Here is a 5,033-nt window from a genome sequence, read left to right as displayed (position 1 = left end):
ACTCCAATATTACCTCATCTTTTTACATCTGCGAAGATCCTTTTTCTAAATACTGTCACATTCTGAGCCTCCAGGAAGGACATGAATTTTGGGGAAACTACAGTGGGAAAACTGTCCTAGCCCCATCAAGATAGGAAATAAAAACATTTCATTTTGAGAAAGGGGATGGGAAAGGAATGGAAGAAATTAGTGCCACTTTTAAAGACCTAAAGGTGCAAGTGGGAGGGAGATGGTCTTTATAATATTTCTGTGTTAATATACTAATCTTGCTCCTGCAAAAATCCAATTCTAGAGAAGGACATTAATCTAGAGCAAATTCAGCCAACTAGTGGCTTCACTTGAGTAGCCTAACCAGATGTGCTATCTTTGCCAGAGCTGATTAAGAAGAGCTTCTGTCGGCCATGTGCAGGGGCTCATGCCTGTAATCCCAGCACTTTGGGAGGCTGAGGCAGGCAGATCACGAGGTCATGAGATCAAGACCATCCTGGCCAACATGGTAAAACCTCATCTCTACTAAAAATAGAAAAATTAGCTGGGTGTGGTGGTGGCGCATACCTGTAGTCCCAGCTAACCTTGGCACAGTTGACATTTTGGGCTGGATACTTTTGTTGTTGTGAGAGTCTGTCCTGTGCATTGTAGGGTATTTGTAACATTCCTTGCCTCTTCCCAGTAGATGCCAGTAGCACCCTCTCCCAAGTGACAACCAAAATGTCTCCACACTTTGCCAAATATCTCCTGAGGGAGGGTTGGGGTCGCAGTAGTGGGAGGAAGACAAAATTACTCCCATTTGAAAATACTGATTTAATGCATTTATTTGGGTTGAAAAATGATTCAATTCATTTGTCCAAAGGTGTCAGTGGAAAAGCTAGTTTTAAAATTTTTCTGTGGTTTTTCCATACACAAGTAATGTTTCATACTCTGTGCTCAGAGGAGGTGGGTTCTTGATTCTGGTTCACTCAGATTGAGGTAGTAGAGAGAAAATTTCTGTTCTAATATTGTATTAAATACATTCTATCAGAGTTTTATAGACTATCTGCATGCTTATTCTCAAGGTCTGTGCATATTTAAATGCATGTCTTCTTTCAGTGCTGTTTTGAGTTAATATTAGGTTATCTTTGAATATCTTGTGAACTATCTTCTTACATGTGAAGTTATTTATTTGCTATTCTTAAGTCATTTCTCAGTGAGGTTCCCAATTTGGGACTACTCACTTTGGGCAGGGGGATCACTATTTACAAGCCTATATTATGAATATTAGATAAGTGCCCTGGATAAGAATAAACTCTTCATAAAGACAGTGTGGCAGATCCACAAGTTTGAATAGCTTTGCTTACATTTTGAAGTTCAAAGAAAGAATCTTTTCAAAAGATTCCTACTGGTAGTATTTGACTTATGGCCATTACAATCATTATATGTAAAGTTATTGTAAGATGCAAACCCAGGATCTTATCTTGGTCCTCATAGTCATTCTCATGCAGCTGAGGATACAAAACCTATACAGCAGACAACTGAGAAAAAAGTTGAGAAATGAATTGTATAGAAAGCCACTGGAAGTTTTTCTTTGACTAGTTAAAGCTCAAAAGAATTTAAAATGTACAATTTAAATTCAGAGCTGTAACTGTGCTGGGGAACAATGAATTTCACACTGAAATGCGACAGTGCCAAAATTATTTAAAAGTATTGTAACTCTAACTTTAAAATTAAGTGCCTTTTTTAGAAAAAAAAATCTCAGTAACCATGAGAGATACTGTTTCTTATCCTGATAGGTGGAAGCAGCACAATGCAAGATGTGGGTGGATGCCTAGTACATCTAGTAGAAATGGGGCAGAAAAAGAGTGAAACTCTGATCACCAGATGGCAGCAGAGGCTTGTGCCAAAAGGATACCTTTCTGGTCCCAGAAAGGGGTGGGGTAAGGCCACTTGAGCAGTGGTGGTGCCAGCAAGGAAGTCTAAGAAGCCAGAACTGAATGAACTAAGAAGCCAGACCTTAACTCTTCTGAGCCAGAGTCACCCAAGTGCTAGTTCGTTGGAGAAATGGTGAGGCAGTAACAGAGTTCAAGAGATTAGAAAAAAGAGTAAGAGGGGTGAGCCAGAAGATAATCCTAGCCATTCACCAAACTTGAAGGCAGAATAGCTAGAGTTTAGAAAGCATAGGAATGGTCCTTAGACAGGACAGGGCAAGAACTTTAAGTTAGATTGTAATCACCAGTTATAAATCCCTCCTTTGGTCTCTTTGAGGAGCCACAAAATAGGAAACTTTTCAGGCACTCTCCAAATGGCACAGAATCTTGTTATGTCTAATACTGAAAGTAAATTTTATCGATAACTGGGATAACTTGGAGGGAGATGGGCAGAGATGATTAAAGGAAACCTCCAGAAAAGGTGTTTTTTGAGTATTTTTAAATAAAGGTATAACCATAGTATCTGATCTAATTTTTTACTGTCACTTCTTTTGCTTCAAAAGGTAAAACCAGTGATATTCACATCCTTCAGAAAAATTAGTATTATTTTCCTTAAAAAAATCACTATTTAAGAATTTCATTGATAATTCCCACTGGGAGAAAGCATCAAGGTGAGCAAAATACAAGTGGCATTTTAATTGAAATATTTAAGAAGTAAAACAATTTCAACTGTAAGAAGAGACTTGATATATAAGAACTTAGCATTAAAAATGTCAATTAACATTAAGTGAAGGTTTACTCTGTAAAAGGCATTGTTTCATTGCTGTATGCACATTTTGTAGACTATTGGTTCATTGACTTGCAGCCTCAAAATTATCTGGGAGAATGATGCCAGCAAGATGACAGGAATGATGCCAACAAGAAGGTAACCCATTCATACCTCCCCATCCCCCATAACAACAATAATTCTGCACCACCACAGACCAAAGTCTCTCTGCAGGAGCCTCAGGATTCAGGTGTAAGGTTGTGAAACCCCAGTGCATCCTAAGACCTAGAGGGCTGTTTTGAGAGTGCAGACTAGCACCTTAGTGGCTGATTTTGCTTGTGGGTTCAAGCCTGGAAATGGCTCCATTCTCCTAGGAGCTTGGCTAAAAACCCATTTGGTCTTGAGCCTAAAAGCAAAACCATCTGCCAAGGAATACAGAAAGAATCATGCACACTAGTGCTTCAACAGAGAGCCTTCTCTGCCTGCTGACAATGAATCTGAAACTTTCCCTGTGATTTGACTCCAGCCCTTCTCTGCTGAAGTCCCAGCTCAGAACTGCTTACACAATGACCTAGAGTGAGACCCACCCATATCTTTCATCTTGGAAGTCTGAACTTCCATATTGTGCTCCCTAGCCTCTGTCCCATAATAGATCCTGAGAGAAGCCAGCTTCAGTTCTGATCCTTCTGCAGTCAGGGAACTAGCCCATCTGTGCAGAGACCCGCTGGGAGATGCACACTTATCTGAGTTAATAAGACGGGCTTGCCAGCTGCCATTCTGTAGCAGATTCAAGGTCCCCCTAGTCTTAGCCCTGGCCTTTCCTGCTGCAATCAAGGAGCTACCTCACCTGTGCAGGGACTGTTAGGAGATGGACATCCATCTTAGCTACCAGAACAGTCTTCTGAGGCTTAGGTTTCTGGCCAGATTTTTCATACAGCCTGAGTACTCTCTTTGGGTCTTCCCCAGGTCTATCTGGAGTAGAATGTTGCATAAATCTCAGAGCTCTGACAAGACTCACTGCAATCCTGAGCTTAGCACGCCCTTTAATGCCCTAATGCTGAAATAGCTGTACTGGTCTTGGGCTCAGGGAAGACAGTAGTCAGTCTCCTTGGAGTCTGTGGACGATCTACTGAAGAAGAATGGACATAAAGCCAGACTGAGGTGACTATAATAAATGCCCAGTCTTTCAAAGTGCAGACATTGTCACACATCCACAAGCATAAAAAACATTTAGGGAAATATGACCTTACCAAGTGGACAAAATAAGGCACGAGGGACTGGCCTAAAGTGACGGAAACTGCAGTCTTTTAGACAAAAATGGTAAAATAGCTGTTTTAAGGAAGATCATGGAACTTCAAAAATATACAGAAAAACAATTCAGAAATTTATGAGAGAAATTTAATGAAGATTGAAATAATAATTAAAAAACACAAACATGCTGGGGTAGAAAAATATAGGGAACACAATGAAAAATGAAATAGAGACCATGAAAAGCAGAACTGATCAAATAGAAGAAAAAAATTAATGAACTCAAAGACAGGCTATTTGGAAATCATCAGAGGAGGAAAAAAAAGGAATGGAAAAAACAGTGAAGAAGGCTTGTGGAATTGATGGGACAACATTAAAAGAGAAAATATTCCAGTAGTTGGAGTTAAAGAGAGGGTTGAGAAAGACAAAGCAGTGTGAAGTTTATTCAAAGAAATAATAACAGAGCTTTCCAAACCTGGGGAAAGATATAAATACACAGGAACTGGGAGATCAAAGCTCATCAATCAGATCCAACCCAAATAAGAATACCCCAAGACACAATCAAACTTTGGAAGGTTAAAGACAAATAGAGATCTCTGAAAATAGAGAAAGAAAAGAAGCAAGTAGCGTATAAGGGAACACACCTGACAACAGACTTTTCAGCAGAAACCTTAAGGCCACGATGGAATGGAACATGTTGTATTCAGAGTACTGAAGAAAAATAAAACTGCCAATCATGAATACTGTATCCAGCAAAGCTGTCCTTCAGAAATGAAGAAGAGGTAAAGATTTTACTAGACACACAAAAGCTGAGGGGAATTCATTACTGTTAGCCCTGTCCTATAAGAAATACTGAAGGGAGTTATAATCTAAAGAAAAGAATGCAAACATGATTGTTATTCTAATACTATAATTGTGGAACATAAACCACTTATATCTTCAGTATGAAGAATAAAACAAAACTATTAAAAATAATAACAAATTAGGCCGGGCGCGGTGGCTCAAGCCTGTAATCCCAGCACTTTGGGAGGCCGAGGCGGGTGGATCACGAGGTCAAGAGATCGAGGCCATCCTGGTCAACATGGTGAAACCCCGTCTCTACTAAAAATACAAAAAAC

The 5,033-nt window shown here is 39.6% G+C and overlaps 1 long non-coding RNA gene across 1 annotated transcript in view; it reads left to right on the top strand.

Annotated features, from left to right (window-relative positions):
- Positions 1–1,771: 1,771 nt before the first annotated feature.
- LOC119466794 overlaps positions 1,772–5,033 on the top strand; it is an 8,802-nt gene continuing 5,540 nt past the window's right edge. Inside the window, exons 1-2 of the long non-coding RNA XR_005195274.1 lie at positions 1,772–1,910; positions 2,465–2,572. This is a non-coding gene — a long non-coding RNA (uncharacterized LOC119466794). The remainder of the gene's footprint in view (positions 1,911–2,464; positions 2,573–5,033) is intronic.

This window comes from Cebus imitator, unplaced genomic scaffold, assembly GCF_001604975.1.
Source record: "Cebus imitator isolate Cc_AM_T3 unplaced genomic scaffold, Cebus_imitator-1.0 Scaffold229, whole genome shotgun sequence".
Classification (NCBI taxonomy): Eukaryota; Metazoa; Chordata; class Mammalia; order Primates; family Cebidae; genus Cebus; species Cebus imitator.
This window is presented reverse-complemented; position numbering and strand designations above follow the sequence as displayed.